Here is an 18,356-nt window from a genome sequence, read left to right on the forward strand (position 1 = left end):
ATCCATACGAGTTTTGATGTTGTTTTTATACTGGCAAATAAGATAAAATATACCATAATTTGGGGCTTCTAACGTGAATTTATGAAGATGTTGCGTACTAACCCATCATTTTTATCCAGTGCTTATGGCCTGGGCATTGGTATCTTGGTGGCGGAAGTGTTTAAAAACCATGATAGCTATGCTGTTAAATGATTACAAATTAATCCTTGAATAATTATCTTAACTTCTCTAACACAAGCATCTTAATTTATGTTTGTGTGGAGCAGGCAGAAAGTTCAGACACTTCCCAAATATTTCTTGTTTTGTTTCCTATTACTCGTAATTACAGACATCTTCAGTACATGCAGGTAGCCGTGGAGGTAAAAGACAAGCATGTCATTGTATGTGGAATTTAAGCCTGTCCTCCCTTTTGGCTTTTTTATTGAAGAGCTAATTAACAAGGAAAGTAATATAAAGAATCAAAGTGAAACGTACAATAGTATTATTTATGTCACATATTATTGCCATGAAAAGCATTTTTATATAACTCAAAGTATCAGACCTTGTTTTCATCATAAGCTTGTAATGAGGCTTTATACTAAACTCAAGAGGTTCACTTTAAAAAAAAAAAAAAAAAAAAAAAAAAAAAAAACAACCCCAAAAAAACCAAAACAAAAAAACAACCGAAAAGTAAAGTTTAAAGGAAAGTTTAAATTTGGATGCTAGCCTTTGTAGAAAGATGAACCTGGTTGTGTTTGATGTAATTGGTGTAGAAGTATTTGTTAATCTTAAACTTTGGAACTCTGGATAAAATAAGCTTATCGGCCTTCTCTGACTTTTAGTGGAGAGATTTGTCCTGTGAGTTACCTTCCTCTCTCTTCCCCTCTCAGCATTCCTTCCTCTTTCAATGAGATGATGCTAATGTGGAAAAGTAGTAACAGGGATTCTACTTCTACTATGGCCCTTTGTTTTGCTGTTAATAAGAATATATAGTACAAAAGAAGAAAAAAACAACAGTGCATAGTGGCCTAGCTCTCTGAAATAATGTCTGAGTAGTTTATTTAGTATCTGTAGAAAATGTTAGTCTATCTGAGGTCATTAATGAAATGCTTTTTTTGGTAAGATTTCTATCTTATCTGGAACAATAAAAAAGTGCTGTGAGTAAACAAGCTCAAATAACTTCAAACAGTTTGGGAAAAACTCTTCATGGGAAATGTGATATTTGCATTCCTGACAATTTTTTAAATAGCATTTTTGTCTGTTTGTTTTGTATTTCTTTAATAATAGAGCTGGTTTAACACATTCTCTTTTCATGTTAATTCAATATTATATTTAGTTACAGTTTCTGGGTGTCTGCATAGACATTTTCAGGAGTACACAAGAGACCAGAATCCAATTTTATTATGCCAGGCAGAATTTTTGTTTGCTTATTTTTAACAAAAGCATCTAATTTCTACTTGTTTTTTTCTTCTTCCCCTGGATTCCCTAGAATTTCCTGTTCATGTTACACCATTAAAGTGTATTGCATACCATGCAATGCTGTATTTTCCTGTTATCAGGAAGAAGTTTTAAAATTAAATTCCTGTTTTCATTACATATAAATCCTTTCCCAGGTTTATTATACTTTCTGCAGGCCACTGCCTTGGCCTTCTCTTATATCACGTAGTGATAATGTAAATGTATGTTATATTTTATATGAGTACTGATGTAAGATGCTAATGGTATATGTGCTGCCAGTCCTTTTAATGTCTTATTCTACCTCTGGTGTATTGTTAATAAGACTACTGGCATTGTATAGTGGAAGTGAAGTGCTATGGATAATCAGTTTTGATAGTCAACAGGTTTAGTGGCAGTGATAAATATGCAATCGCTTCTCTTAAGTGGGGACAGGGGTCATTGCGTGTCTGTACTGAATTAGTTCCTCACTTTTGTATGGAATACAGGCAGGAGAGTTTAAGCTATTTTGGCTTTTTTTTTGTCCTCTTTCTTTTTCTTGATTCCCAAGGAATAGAGATTTTCTGTGGAGGAAATACTAAAATTGTGTTTGTGTGTTTTGCTTTTGTGGGGGTTTGTTGTTGGTTGCTTGGTTGGTTGGCTTTGTTTAGTTTTTCTCTCATTTGCTAATGAGCTTGTGGAACTGAGGTGAACATTCACAATCGTTACCTACTAAACGCAGAGCTCAGAAATCGGGTGTTTTACAAGGCAGTCTCAGTGGTAGTTCAGTCAGACACATGTACAGAAACATAATAGAGAAGTGTAGTATAATTAGCACTTATGTCAAATAATGTTAAAATTACATAGTTTAAATACGGGTGGATGATATGTTTCAAAACCCACATATAATAGACAATTGGATTTTTTTTTTCAAACTATGTTATTAAAAAATGGGAACTGAATTTTTGATAAAATTAAAAAAAAGTTACATGTGTCCTCAGCAATGGAGGGAAGAAGAGTGGCATGACGCAAGGTCACTGAAGCCTGCTATGTACACACGTACCTGAGGTTGTTTTTTCTGGGGGAAAAACAACTGTGCAAAAATTCTTCAAGCTGGTTTATTTATTTATTTCACCCTTATCACTTCTGCAGCTTGGTTTTGGGTCTGCTCCTGCTGTAAGCAAGTCCCTGGCTCCTCTCTGGAGTCTACTACTTTTTCTTCCCAGACAGCAGCAAGTCTGTTCAGCTAAGAGAAGCTGCTGCAATGTGGAGGAGTGGGAAAGAGGAAAAACAGCAATCGGAAAGCCTGCAGCATATGAGCAATCTCCTCCTTCGGCAGTGTTCTCTGTGAGCTTTAAGATAGCAAGCTGCAAGGAAAGGACAACAGGAATGGGCAGCTGTCATTTTTACTGTTTAGCCACAGTCATTTTAACAGAAGACAGAAAACAGTATATCAGGAGTAAACTGCAAACAAATAGCTACACCATCTGTTATGGTGGGAGTAGCCATATGGAATAAAGTTCAAAGGGTGTTGTGTTATGGTTGTTAACTCTTTGACTACATCCATGTTGTACTCAAACGAGTAACTGAAATGAGGTAGCTACTGATTATCAATGACTGTCTCGTTGGCATAGGATGGAGCTTATTCTCTTATCAATAGTGTCAGAAAAAAATTTAATGTAGTACGTGATATCAGAGGGCCCCACTTCGCTCAGACCAATGGTAACCAGGAATGGCAAGGGGGGGAAAAAAAGGTGTTTTCTAAGGGTAGATGGCAGGTGTTGTTGCAGCAGTGCTCCATTTCCCCACCAGCTATGGCTTCAGAATACTGTATGTGTGCTGACCTAAATGAGGAGGAGAGGAAGTAAGTAAAGAAGTGACTTGCTAAATTTGCAGCTCTGAGCACATGGAATACACAAAAGGCAAAATGATAACATATAGGTGGATGTTACACTTTTTAATTCTTTATTGTACACTTGGCTTACTTTTCCAGTGTAGCTGCATTTTCTCTAACTGAAGGGAATATACTTTGATTTTTAAGATAACTTGATACTTCGGCTGTTACTACACTCAAGTGTCTTCAAATTTTGACAGTGCTTAGGGTACGCTACAAAGGACAAAGGTGCTGTATGGTGCTGCAGTCGCTTACTTGCATGCAGTTGTTGTGGAGGAACTTAAATAGTTTTGAAAGAGGTTAAAATAAAGGATCTTGTAAATTTATCAAGATTTCACTGAAGCATCTTGTGCTTTTTCATCTCTTCTAAAATGTAAATAGCAAAAAGATTTCTTTTTCTTATTATTAAGTCTCTGAATTGGTAAGAAATAGGAAAATTTGTATTATTACATGTTGATGTTCTCTGCAGTGAAGAAGGTGATATCTCCATATTTCATGTGGTGGCAAGCCTTAGATATATTAAAAAGTCTTTCAGCAAGGAAATACTGCACATTTTTTTTGTTGGCTTTGGTTTTTTTTTTTCCCCATGCTTGGGAGCAGTCTTACATGTCAGGTAATACCTATATGCTGTGGAAAATAACCTCGATATGGATATAGTGCTTACTGTTAATCTGGAGATACACTGATAAGGATCTAAAGCATAGTCAGATGGCCTTGTAGCTCAGATTTTAATCATATTACTGACTGACTCGTAGTTACTCATCCAGAGATCCCAAGGCACTCAGGCAATTTAACATAATTGGTTACTTTGGTCACCATTGTTCGAGGAGTCTGTTCAATGCCATTTTCTGCTAGATGGCAACTGAAGCACTTCTGTGTTAATGACATTTTACCAGTATAATAAGAATACCAGTAGAATAAGAATGGGAACCCACTGATTGTAGAAAAACTAAAATGAGTACTTGGTGTGTCCTAGAATTTTCAGCGGATACAGTTAATCAGGTTTCACAGATGTTAAGACTGGTCTGTTCTTAATAATAACAGTTAATAAAGGATAATGAAGGTTGGGCCAGTGGGATTGTGTGTGGCTCTTCTTGGAGCATCAGAAATAATTCTAAATATTTTATATAGTGTAGCCAAGAGAATCCTTATTTGTAATAAGGACATAAAGAAAAAAAAAATCAAAAGTACTCTCACTGGAGTTTAAAATGCTACACAATTATCTGTCAGAAAAGCTCCCCCATAAGGAAGCAGACAGGATTAAATGATCCCCTTTGGGTCCTTGTGGGCTCTAAACACCAACCTGGTCTCTGCTGGGTAGCAGCTACCAGAGCAGCTACTTAACTTCTCCAGAACTCCAGCACAAAATGTAACCTACACTATCAAAACAAGCTGTCAAAACCTTAAGAAATGTGCAGTAACTATGTTATAGACTCCTAAATGCAGTTTCCAAATTGCATCAGAGGAAGTTTATTTGCAATCAAAAACTGTTAACATTTATGGTATTATGATGCAGTTGTTAGTTAGCTGAGTAAATCTCATCTGGGCATTATTCCTTATTGAACTACAATAAATCAACCTTAAAGTTTCACCCTTAAAGGTTAATCTACCTTAGTTTTATAAATTAATTTGGACAGGGACTTGGCTTTGCTTGATTGACCCAAATTAGAAAGAAGATGGAATGAGATTAAGGCCATCAGTGGGAGGTGAGAAATCTGATGGTTTTAGCTGAGAAAAACTGATTCTCGACACCGAAGAAGTGACAGCTGTGTTCCAAGGTTTTCCTCCCCCCAACCCCCCCAAACAGTAGGGGTGTGATGTGGCTGCTGTGCAGGCAGTGGTTAGGGAGCCCCATGGTGAGAAGTCCCTCATGCTTAGTTGTTACCAAAGCTGTCCCCAGGCCATGACAGAGAATGGTGTTCCAACTTCCAGTATTACCAGTTTTTTCCATCCATAATTCTAATGTTTTGAAATAGCAGGTGGTTTTTGTTGCTATCAATCATGTGACTCCCAAGGCCTAACTGGCTTGTTCTTTCTGATATGCTGGCTGTTTACTTGTGCTTGTAAAAAAAAAAAAAAAAAAAAAAAAAAAAAAAAAAATCACAATTCACTTTAAGTATATTTGCATCTAACATTTGGTATCAGAAAAGCTTAAAAGAGAAAGTCCAAGGAATTAATCCTTTTAGTGAGTTGGGGCTTTGTTTACTTTCTTAAACTGGAAAGGGTTTGTCTTCAAACTAGAAGTGCAATCAGAAATCAGGATAAATTCTGATGGCATTTTATGGGCAAGGCTTGCACTTGCAGATAAGAGTCCAAGCTCTAAGTTTTACTGCTAGGTATTTTGGGGTTGTTTGGACCAAGTTAATGGAGATAAGTTGCAAGGTTTTGAGGCAGTAATAAACCCAGTAAGTGCCATCATGCCAACAACTAGGTCTGGTGTGTTATGAAGAGAACATCCTTATGCTTATGGATTTCTTTTTTTCCCTGGATTGCAAATTTGTCACTATATAGAAGTTGAAATATTCATGCTTGTGTGTCAGAACAGTGCATCTGACTGCAGAATATGATCTACTTAACTCACTTTCAGCATCCATGTTGTCATGGTAGCATTTTGTATACGTAGGAGTTAAATGAATGCTGCAAAATATATGTTTTGAATATGTGGGATGGAATTTCTTTTTGATCAGAAGAGTAGTTTGCGAGCAGGAGAATAACTGAATGCTGAGGACAGTTCTTGGGCTGTGAGAAACCCAGTTTTAGTTCACCTGAGTGCTTTAGCCATTGGACTTTCTTAGGTGGGTTTGATTTTTAGGATTTATAGGACTTCTGTTGAGTTCTGGGGTTTCGGGGGATTTACTTGCCTGTTTGTTTTAAACACTACTGAACAACAAGAATTTTCTTTGGTCTGTTCAATATAGAACACAACTGAGTCGTTGAAATCTTTTTTTTGTTTCAGGATTATAATTTTCCTGGCAGCTGTAATCCAACTGCTTTGTTTATGGAAGACAGACATAGTTACTTCGCTTTTCATTGTGAAGATGACAGGGGTTTGCATCTAATGGTTATGGAACAGATGCCTGTCTGTCTGCCTCTCTGCCTGTCTTTCTCATGGAAAGAACAACAAAAGTAGATTTAAAGGCTTGTAGTGTAGTGGCATTTTGAAATAGTTAACTTATGCAGAATATGTAATACCAATATGTAGAACAACTTCAATTCAAATATCTTTGTAATGAGCTTGAAATATCAAGGGAATGCTACGCAAAAGGTAATCAAATTGTGGATCAGGACTGTTAGAATTTCTAACCGATGGTAATTAAAACTTTCCCCTTTGCCTGTTTCCCTATGTTCAAAACATGATTGATTGTATCAAAGTTTCTCTGAACTAAATACTTCAACCTTGGGGTTAACCATATTTCTTGATACTTAATTTATCCGAAGCAATGAGGGAAGCAAAGCAAGACAGGAATGCTAGTCATTTTGTAAAATGAAAAATAATATTGTCCTGGAACAATTATTTTTCCATCTAGGGATGCTTCCAAAATGATGAGTTAAAGACTGCAGATAAAGGAAACCAAGTGATTTTTTTTATACAGTGAACAGAATGTTGTCCAGGTACAAAATGTAGGGTTTTTTGAACTACAGATTTATTTCTCAACTTTTCACAGGCTGATATGTGGTAATGCTATTAGAGCTAATACTGCAACAAGAGCTTACATTATGGAGCTTCTAACCTGAGGCAAGCAAGAAACCCATGGATTTAAAACTGTTAAAGAACTGCATTTCTTTATGATGATGTAAGAAGTTCTGCCATAATGAGAATAGATATAACTTCCAATTATAAGTTACTATTCCTTCCTTTCACCAGCTTTGCTTAATGAGGTTGATGCATGTAACATAAAAAACATTTGTTGTTTCTAAATCCAGAGTTACAATCTAGCAATTCAGTTCCCATATTCTTGACTAGCTAGCTGGTTTGTTGTGGTATTTATCGACCCTGATTGTATTTTAATTCTGCAGTCCTGGCTAATGATGCTGGACCTCAATTTATGCACTTCCACTAATTTTCTTGAAATTTTGGTCTTCCTGTTTGTAAAAATGTTCAAAACTATGGTTATAAGCTGTGTAACAACAGCTCGTATTGGATCAATGTGTGTAATATATATATTCTCCTATATTATTCCATACTCAGAACAGATCTCTGTTGATAAATGCCTTTTGTAAGCTTTTGTTTGTTCATTTGAATATATCTGATGGATTTGTCAGGCTATTGTTTTTCTGTACAAATTAGGAATGCCCAGCAATAAGCTACTTCTCTTATTACAGTTACCAGAGGATCAGACAAACTGGCTGCAAAAAATCCTAATGATTAAGTATTTTTATGTGTGTTTCAATATGATGATAATCTAAGGCTAAAAACATTATCCTTCAAACCGTATGGTGGAATACATTTGCTGTTGGGTTTCTAATAGGCATCAAGAGCTAACATGAACAAATCCTTTGATTTAACTTAATATAATGGTACCTTTCACTATTAGCTTATTTTTTCTGTTTATAGTCTTTTACATTCTTCTAATGCAAGAAGATATTCTGTACACTATTAACACATTAAGTTGATCAATAGTGCTAAAACTCATATTTGGAAAAATTATTTCACATTTGCAAAGTTGGAGTTGCAGTGGTTCTACTTCCAGTCTTGTTACCTCTCAGTATAAGAACTTTGTGATGCACCTTCAGTTACTCCAGTTACAGATATATTTAGATACACCCCTTCCTATAAAAAGTTATCTTACAGTAATATAACTCCTGCTATCTTTGAATTCCTGAGAACATCAGAAGCATCAAACAAGCTAATGTTTAAATATGAGGTAAATCTGAAAACACTATATTTATATTACTGAGAAGCAGAGAACTGTGAAATTCTACTGAGTCCTTACCTTCTGTATTTATCTACGGCTGTGTTTTTTCCAAGGTACTTAAGGGAATTAGGTCCCTGTGTTGTAGAGGGTGGATTTTTTTTTTATTATTATTATTTTTTTAAGGAAGCAATGTAATGGCACAAATTACAAGGGGAAGAAAAATACGTTTTCAGGATGAGTACTATGTTGAAATTTCCTATTATCTAGCCATTATTTTGACAATATCACACATGCTGGGGGCTGTGCTGTAGCTAAAAACTTTCCTTAAATAGTATGTTTTGTGGCTAAAAGTGGAAACAATAAATGTTGATTCATCAGCTGTGATACTTATCTGAGTTTAGACAGCTGATGTTACAAGTCCCGTAATTCAAACAATGCAATGACTCATTTCGTTAATCACTCACTCTGTGACAAAATATATTGGAATTAGTTTCTTGTTAAACAGTGTGTGTTCCCTTGAGCGTTGAAAGCATTAAGAGCTGAACATGACTTTACGACTTGAATAGTAAAATTCCTTGAATGAAAACCCAAATCAAATTTCTGCCCTGTTGAGGACTAAAAGTTGTCCTAAGCTATATAGCAGATGTTTGTAGTATGTAAATAAAGGCTTGAGATCAGATGAGAAAAAGACTGAAACTCTGGTAACAATGAATGCCGTCAATACGCAACTTCACTGTTTTGATAGAATTTTGAGTAATTGTTTCAGCATCTAGCATGCATGAAGAGCCAGGGCTGTTTGGGATGTATTTGTTAAGGTGTAAAAATCATCCTGGGTAAATAACAAAACCACAGGTCGGGCAGTTTCTAGTTGATGTGAACGAGCAAGAAAAAGAAATCTGTTCATCGACTTGAATTCAAGTCCAAAACCAAATACAGCTGCCAATACTTAAGTTGATATAGATGAGGGACGATGAATGCAAGTTGCATCAAGGAAAATTCCAGTAGGATGATGAGAAATTTAGTGTTGAGAGTCATCAGTAATGGAACAGGTGTCCAGGATGTGAAGTCGGCATCTTTGGGGGATAGTCAGAACTGGGCTGACATGCTCCTGAACAACCTACTTCAAAACTGAAGTTAGCCAAGTTTTGAGCCGTGGTTTAGGAGGGGTTGGACATCAGCCAGATGACCTTCTGAGGTCATCTTCCCCAAAAAACCAATCCTGTGATTTTATTTTTTTTAATTTTTTTTTTTAAATTTTTTTAGGGAGGTGCTAAAAATGCCTTAATAGTATCTGGATCACTTTTTTTCAAGCTGCTGCCTCCTCTGCAATTAGAGGCATAATTCAATTTAAATCCTTAAAACCTTAAAAGGCTGACATAGTTTTTAAAGTAGTATCCAACTCTATAGAATAGTAGCTATTTTTTAATGTGTATCTGCTAAACTCATTATTTGAATCAGATGTGATAAAAGGTGGAGTTGACTAGGTATTTCCTTTCATCTCTAAAGCAACTTTGATTCATATTTAATGGTAGACTTCTCCACAATGCTGATTTGCTTTCATGTTCATTCTTTACTCAGATACATATTTAAATGGAGGAATTATTTCTTTCTCTTGGGAAATAACTTTGAAAGCCAAAACATTGACTTACTATGGTCATACCTGTAACTTTGATTCATATGCAGTATTAGAAATTGCCTATTTAATAGGTAAGTGCACAAGCAAAAGTGAAACCCCAAAAAAGGGATCACGGGTATAGTGAAATTACTGAGCTAGAACACAGAATGGCTGATTGTGTATAAATAAAGTGATTCATCTGGTCTTAGATACTCTGGACAACTGATAAAGCTAATGGACCCTGTATACTGACTTCTCTGGTTCTGCCTATACTTAATGTACTCTCTGCAGGCAGTAGTCTAAGCTGGAATTAAAAAAAAAAAAAAAAAAAAAAAAAAAAAAAAAAAAAAAAACAAAACAAAACCAAAAAAACCCCACACACAAAAAACCACAGGCAATTTTATCACGGTAGATTTTTTTTTTTTTTTAATAGAGACATATTTATTCTTAGTGTAACTACCAAATGCATGCTTTAATGCAGTTTGGAATGGGTTTTGTACAAATTTCTTTGTGGTTAAAATCTGGGTGGGCAACAATCTGTAATTGCTACACAGGAAAACTCTAAAGGGGAGAAAAGGGAGAACTTCTACCAAAATAGGTATAGTGTTGTGGTATAAAAACTGTCAGGCTGACTTGAGGCTGAACCACAGTAAGATTACCTTTAGTCCTTTTATTAACTTTTAGTACTTCAGTCCTTTTACACAGATTGCAAAATTGGTCCTTTGGTGCTTGCATCTTATGACTAATTCAGTCTGAATTTGATAAAATATTTCAGTTCTTTTTCTTTGGACCCTGTTGGGGAGCAAGTAGGGTGTTGATTCAGAATGGAATACAAGTACAGGGGATGCAAAACTTGCCTTCCTCCACTTTCAGCATGACACACAGGTTTTAGTACCTTACGCTTCAGTTTCTTTTGTCCTGTTTTTCTCTCATGTTCTGCAATGTTTCTTTTTATTCTTACTTCAGGTGCCTTGCAGAAAAGTCTGGTTTGCAGGTCTTCCTTCCAAACTACCAAGTACAGAACTCAGAAGATGAAGGCTTCTAAACTATTTAATAATTTCTATTTACTATTGCAACTAAGTAGAACTACTTCTAAATTAAAAAGATAATGTATTGTAAGTATAGATATGTAAAACATATTAATGGATTGACCTCAGTTAAGGAATCTCAAAAAAAATTTATCTGCCTTTAAGCTGAAGATACTTGAGATACATTTTGAGAATGAGAAGAATGTTTTAAATTATTTGTACAGTTTCCATCCTTACCAAGTACAACATAATGTGGAAACAAAGGTTTGGACTTGCAAAGAGATCCTCATACTTTCTTCCCTAGAGACACTATCTGTATATGATATTTGGCATAAATTTTTATTATTATAATGTAAAGTTACTCCTGTAGGATAGATCATAAAGTAACTTGCTTCTTTACAGTACGTAGATGCACAGTATGATTAATCAAAATGGCAAGTTCTTAAAAATTCCTTCCATTTCATTTTCAAACTTTAGTGGGTGTTAGAGAAGGTGGGAGCTGTTATTCTGCACAGTATGAACCTCCTGGAAATGCAGACAAAGTGGAACAATTTAGCGCTGGCTAGGTTAGCTGCAAACCCTTATGTAGGTGTTAATTTAATTTTGCTTCTTGTACCTCCTGCTGATTCTTTTTTTGTCTTTCTTTCCTTTTTTCCCCCTCTGCTTCCAACGTATATACTGACTAAGGTGAAACAAATATCTCCTCACAGTTGACCTGAATTGGAGGGCCACATCATTTTTTAGATTTAGTCTCTGAGTATGACTTCTGTTAAATGAAAAGACTGTAATGCTGTCACAGATAGTGTTCTGAAGTTAAATGGCAAGATATTCACCAGAAAAAGTAATTGAAATTAAGGAAGAATGGGGATTATTCTGTTAAATGTAGAAGTGTTTAATGATTGGAGAAGTTGTTAATTTTGAAGGGAGCAGTCAAGGAAAAGTCAGAGCAAGTGTGCAGAGAATGAGATGAAAGCCTTGTGGAAAGATGCAGAACATGATAAACCTCTTCCAAAACTTTCAGTTGAAACTGTTTAAAGTTAGGATTAGTGAGAAGTGCAGTTAAACATCATCATGTAGATCAAGATATAGTGCTGTTATGTCTTTTAAAGCGTGTGTTTGATTGTCATAAAATTAAGGAAATTCTGGAGGTAGTAATTTGATTTAATTGCTGGAGTTGAAGTTTCTATGGTGGTTCAGGTGTATGTTGGATACATTGTTTTAATAGAGAATCTTGATTACTTTCAAGACTCCTACCTGAGGAACAATTTAACTGAATACTTGGTCTTTCTTTCTTTGATTTTTTTTTTTTTTTTTTTTTTTTGTCCTCTGAAAATTAGAATTTTATCACAAGTAAAATTTTCCCTGTTCCTGTACGGCAAATTTTAACTGAATTCTTGGTTTTTTTTTTTTTTTTTTTTTTTTTTTTTTTTTTTCTTGTCCTCTGAAAATTAGAATTTTATCACAAGTAAAATTTTCCCTGTTCCTGTACGGCAAAAGAGAAGAGCAGGGAACTTCAACTTTTCCTCTTAGCATCAGTTGTTATAGAGTAACAGCTTAAATTTGACAGCATGGGAATATTGTAAATCTTGGTCATATGTATTCTGATGATCCAAAGGTATTTACCGTGTTCTCCTGAAATGGCCATACGCAGGAGTTCCTGGTAAGGACGTTATTTAATTTTATTTTGCATTACATTTCCTTTTGAAGGTAGACTGTTGCAATATATTTATTGTGTTAGTGCTGTTAGGTGTGGAAGAAGTGCAGGTCTCAAGCTGAATGTTTTGCAAAAACTAAATTAAAAGCAAGTGTGGAATTGTATATATTTTTTTGTATTGGTACATATCACTGCCACAGGTGTCTCTCTAAAGCTCACAAATTTAAAACTAACATATATTACTTGGATTGCTTATCAAAGCACTTTGCAAAGCCATTTGCAGTGGTTTGATTCTAAACTTCAGATAGAACTGCTGAAACTTATATTATTTGTAATAGAATGACATAATTGTGATGCACAAGAGAAAAGTGCGAAGACGTGACCTTACACTGGAGGAGTTTGTAATTTCTTCTTTAGCTTGTAAACAGCATGCAGAGCAAGTCTTACTTTTCTGTGTGTGTATTTCATGCAGCAGTGACTTGAATGCCTTCTCCGATGGAGCTTATTTTTCCACCTGTTACCATGCCCTGAGATGGCTCACTTCTGTGGGCTGCTATAGCCTTCCTCTTGTTTTGTCTCAAAGCACAAGCCCCCTTCCTGCAAGCGCCTTGTCTCTATGAATGACCATAGCCCTTTTCTGGCTGCTTTTGCAGTACCCACCCCCATCCTTGCTCTGCAGACACGGGGATAGTTTGGTGTACTCCAGTTGGTCTTCCAAATAATTTCTCTAATAAAGGAAAAGATAAAAAAAAAAATAAAATCCACAAAGTAAAACTTTTTCTATGTGAATATCAGTTTAGGCAAGAGCTAATAAGCTGAACTTGTATGATTCATCAGTGTTAGGTTTTTCAGATTTGTTCTTTAAATTGGAGACTATGAAAGAATTTTCAGGGCTGGTTGTAAAGGTTTAAGTGTTCTACGTCTGAAATGAATGAAATGCAATTCAGTCTCCATTACTTTTATTCATTTGAATCTGGCAAGACAGGAGCCAATTAGTGTTACGGATGATGCAGGCAACTAGACTGAGACCACCAAAGTGTTCCGTGTAGATCAGTGAAACATCTTGACTTCATAATGATCTCCTGTCACTTCTAGTGATGGTGTGACTGTACAGCTAGTTTTGTAGAAGTGAGAAGCTCTGTGGTTCTGTTATCTTCCTGAAATTTTCAGCTTTCAGGTTCCTTGGAGTTAATAGGCTCATGAGTTTGCCTAGAAAAGGAAAAGTTTCAGAAAGTTTGCAAATGGCTCATTATAGCATAATTATAATGACCCCTGACTGAGTATGAATAGAAGAGCTCTACTGTCTTAAGATCAGTAATAACTGGTCACTTAAAACAGTATTTACCATTAAGTGACTTGCCACTAAATATGTACAACTCTAATTTTCCAATTAATTTTTTTAAAAAGTCTTCAAATGATTATGTATTTTCTTCAACCTTTATTGCAGAGATCTAAAACAAAAACGTTTTTTCCTTAACAAATAAATGTTCTTAATTTTTCCTTCCTTCTAATAGTTTTAAGGAGAAACTATCCCTGATAGCTGCCGTTCTCTTACACTTCTGTTTGGATGGACAGCTAGGCTACCTTTCCAGACTTGTAAACTGAGTGAGAAGTCCATTTTTCACTTAGCAATTTACCCTTCATGGCTGAGAGTGACCTTATCACTCTGTACTTCCACTCAGGTTATGCTGGGATGTTGGCACTGCCACAGCTTTCCTGTAGTGGCATGCAAGCAGCGCAGTTTTGTGTTTTGTGAGTGAGCAGCTGCTCAAAACCCTGTCGAAGACTAACCTTTTATCATCTGTTGGAAGGTGACTTACATTTTGCAAACGCACCCGAGACAAGTTAGACAGTGTTATTTCAGTGTTTTTGAGGAGCTTCATGACGACATGTAGAACCCTTGCACTGTAACCCAATACATCTACACTTGGGATTATGTTTTAGCGCCCCTGAAGCACTTACCATGGTGTATCTCTTTTGTTAAGGTGGAGTGATTTCATTCTTCTGTTTCCTACTGTTTAATTATCACTGTTCCTGTTTGGTGTAAGCCCTGAAGTGGATTTGTGTTTCAGTGACAGAATGAGGGCAGCAGTGGAAAACTGCACGGGCTTTTTTTTTCCTCTATGGACTTATAATAAACGACCACATGCTTGATATAGAAGCTGGTTCTGTCTAGAATTTAAAATCATCTGACAAGAACCTGTAGAGTTTAATTTTCCTTAAACTGTTAAATGGAAATCTGAACATGGGGAGTGTCTGCAGAAGGGGCATTATATGAAGCACTTAGCAGCAGAGTACCTACAGATTCAGCAGCTAATAGATTGTTATCTGCCACAATTTAAAATCCTGAAACCAAATAAAATTCTAAATGTGGATTCTTATTCCGGTGTGCTGCTTGAGCAGTCTTTGCTAAATTGTTCTGCACATAATTTAATGTTCATCCTTTTAACTTTGAAGGCGTGTTGCCAAAGAATTACTCATACAGTTAAAGAAAAAAAAAATATCAGTGAGTGTAGCCCATAAATAAGCTACGCAATCGTACTTCTCTTTCTTGGTTTTTCAACAAATGATAAAGGGTATACTCTTCAAAAATGCATTTACCAAAAGGAAACCTTTAAAATCACTTCTAGTATGTACAGCCATAGCTTTTAATGACTGTTGCAGTAAGCTTGGTAAATCACTTTCTCTCTCTATTTGAAGCATATTTATACTTAAGCGTTGTTCTTACTGTAAATTCCATTGCTGTCTTTGGTCCTGATTGGTAGTGCTTAGCATTTAGATGGAAACTATGTGTTGGAGTTGGAAAGCAAGTTTAGTAAAGTGAGAACCATCACAAGTGGTGTTTATTATAATTAATGTGGTAAGAGAGTATACACGACAAGCAAGATATCATAATTAAACCATTTGTTACAAATTGTGGGAGATGTTTGCTTCAGGACACGTTGCTTTTCCTAATGATGAAGGGCTCATCACTGGACAGCCATTTGTGCTTAGACTGGAAGTTAATTGATGTTCTTGTTTTCATTATACTGCAATGAGGTATTCACAGCATTCTACATTTGTTTTATTGTGTCTTACATTTTACTGTTCCTCTAAAAAGACTTCAATTACTGAGCGTGTGCTTGTGGCTAAATTTCAGGCTACTATTCCTAGAACCCTGCAATATACATCCAAAGCTGAATTTCAATGCACAATTCCCAAAATATCAGCCTTTCCTTTCAGGGGCTAAGCAGACATCTGATAAAAGTTTCAGCACTTCTGGGTTCTGTAGGACTGGATTATCCTTAGCATTGGAATGTATTCCCCAATGCCTAAACAGAAAATCCCTTGCTCCAGTTTAACCCATTGCTGTCTATAACGCACAAACAGAACATATACTTCCTTTTTGCAGCAACCTATTATGTATGTAGGCAGTTATCATATATTTCCTTATCTTGACTTCTTTTTCTTGGAAATCAATCCAAATTACAAATTAGTCATTAGACGTGTCTTCTCAGCATTTTTGCTGGAGAATTGCTCCAAACTAGTTCACTGTGCTTCCATGTTGTTTGATGCTTGTCTGGCTGCAGTGGTTGTTGGGAAACGTGAGACTTGTGCCAAAAGACTGAATACATTTGAAGTCCTTACAGCCTCCTTGAGGTACCTCTTGTGTGATGATGAAAGTAGGATAAGGAGATTGTTGGTGGTTACTTGCGTAAGATTTGTTTTGAATGTCAAAAAGTAAAAAAGATACTAAGTATGTGGGGGACATTGGGATACAGAAGCAGCCCCTTCGGGTTGAGGGGTAATTCAATAAAAAGGAGAGAAAGCAACATCAGTGGGAGCCTGCTGAGGATGTTGTTAAGGGGGAAAAGTGGAAGAGGGCAACATACTTGGGCAGGTTTGTTTAATGGTTTTGTGCATTTTATATATGAGATCAAATTACCAAGTTCTGTAGTCTGGGTATTTTTTTCATGCATTTTGCAGGATACAAAGCTGCATAAATGGAAGAAGAGGAATCAGTCTGATATCTCAAAAAAAACTTGACAAGCATAGATCAGAAAACAACTGATGCTACAAATGTTATGAAAATAATGTGTGATTAATAAATATTATTGGCTTCATTGAGTTTAATTTATGTATGGGGGAAATCTGCAGCACACTAACAAAAATACTTATTTTATAGAGAGAAAGGTAGAAAAATAAAGGAAATGGTTTCTCTCCATTAAGTACATCCAAAGAATTTAAGTACTTTAAATGGTTTTGAAGCATTAAGTAACAGAGAGATGAAACGCATGCCTAAATGAAAGTACTTATATCGCCTCTCTTGTGGAACATGTTTCTGTTTAAAAAAGCTTAGTGCAAAAAGACAGTCATTCAGAAAGACAAAGCTTAAAACATTCCTGAAGCCTACACATTTTTTGAGTTTTGTTGTAATTCTTCCGAAACTACAAAATGGAACTCAACAGAGGCAATATACCTTGAAAAACACTAAGCAATGCTGCATTGAGGAAGATGAAATAAAATTGCAATACAGAAATTCTATATTGGCTGAGATTAGATGTTGCTTTCAAAAGCTGCATGAAATTGAAGCCATTAGCTTATATTTGCATTTAAGCAGTGGAGTTGTAAAGCTAGACAGTTATGAAATTGTAAATTATAATCAGACAGGTAACGTTACACATTATAGGAAGATGGCTCAGTTTGAATATGATGTTTGAGGAAACGTTTTAAAAAATATTAAGGGCTAGAGTAATAAAGCATTGGACTGTTGAGATATATAGGCATCTGTGTCAGTGTACAGAGATTATGTTTGCAACTGGAAGCGGACTCTTCTTCCCCAGAAATTTATCTATGGGAGCTCTAAACTATGTTAGTTCCACTAACATATTGCCACTTCTTCTGTCTTCATAGAAACTCATAGTTTCTGTAATTTGTTTGTAGGTGTTTTTCAGTGCTTGCTACTATTTACTGAGAAATCAAGGGGAAATCAAAATTATACATAAATGGTTATTAATAAATGCCTAGATGACAAGTCTTTTTTTTTTTTTTTTTTTTTTTTTTTTTTTTTTTTTTTTACCCGGTAGAAATTTTCTTCTGAGAACATGGAATAAATGAGAATTTCAGGCATTTGCTGCTTCTAACGTAATGGGGCTTTTAAGTTATCATCTAAATGACATGAACTGCTAGTGAGCTGCTCTCGGGGAATATAAGAGCGTCACTCCCAGTGCCAACAGTGCTGCCAGCAAAAAAAAGCAGGATAGGTGGGTGTCAGTTGTAGGATGAAATACTTTTTAAGTAGGGTATGCTTTTTTTTAATTCTGTCTAATGATCTCCATTGGGGTTTGGGGCGGGGGCAGTTAGTGTTTAGATAACTGCTGTCCAAGAATGCCATAGGTGTAGACCTTTGTCGTGATCAAGTTGAAAATAAATACTTCTCTTTTTTTTTTTGTAAACTGTGTATATATGTGATCATGTGCCCAGGACTTCAAGGAAATGTTACATCTTTGGACTTGCAAATGCAGTGATAATTTGCAATTGTCTTTTCTTTCCTATAGGCAGGTCAGGAAGGAGTATGGGCTGAGAAAACAAGATCCGACCACAAGGAGGGAGAAAATAATTTTGTCAGGTAGGAGTAGTGGGGAAATGGGAACACGAGTTCAAGCTGTACGTGGAAATGAATGATCATCATGTTTGTAGATTATTGCACTTACAATTCCAGTTACAGTCTAGTTTCCCACTAAGTTCTGATGCCAAAAAAACTCGATGAAGTCATTCTCTAAAACTATCTTCACCTCGACTGACAGTAAAATGTTCATGTGTGACTAGAGTTTACTGGAACATCTTTTTGCCAATGATTAAAGTAATACCACCCAAGATAATTAATGAGGCTAGGGTAAAAGAGGTATTTTATTCC

Source organism: Egretta garzetta, unplaced genomic scaffold (genome assembly GCF_000687185.1).
Source record: "Egretta garzetta isolate BGI_Z169 unplaced genomic scaffold, ASM68718v1 scaffold220, whole genome shotgun sequence".
Taxonomy (NCBI): Eukaryota; Metazoa; Chordata; class Aves; order Pelecaniformes; family Ardeidae; genus Egretta; species Egretta garzetta.